We start from the raw sequence: 487 nt of genomic DNA, 5'->3' as shown, positions 1-487 counted from the left end.
ATCTAAGAAGCAGAAAAGCACGAATAGAACCCATTGAGCAAAATTGCTTGCTGATTAATAAAAGATGAAAAACATCCTCTCCTAAATATAGGAAGGTTGCTATGGTGGTCTAGACAAAGCCAGTAAGTTCTTTCCCATGGTACAATACCAAAACTTTTTGACTCTTGAGACAGGGTTGATCTGGAAGGTTAACGTATTTTTACCACACACAGAGAACAAGCAAATATGCACCTAATACATATTTGGATTACTTTCAGGTTGAAATTGAAATATAGGCAGGTCTTGAATTACGACTGTAATTATATATATGTTTATCCCAGGCATGTTTAAATTCAGTTACTGTGGATTTACCAACCACGTCTCCTTGGAACAAACTTCCAGCAGACGTGGTTGGTAAATCCACAGTAACTGAATTTAAACATGCCTGGGATAAACATATATCCATCCTAAGATAAAACACAGGAAATAGTACAGTGATCCCCCGGGT

Source organism: Erythrolamprus reginae, chromosome Z (assembly GCF_031021105.1).
Source record: "Erythrolamprus reginae isolate rEryReg1 chromosome Z, rEryReg1.hap1, whole genome shotgun sequence".
Taxonomy (NCBI): domain Eukaryota; kingdom Metazoa; phylum Chordata; class Lepidosauria; order Squamata; family Dipsadidae; genus Erythrolamprus; species Erythrolamprus reginae.
This window is presented reverse-complemented; position numbering follows the sequence as displayed.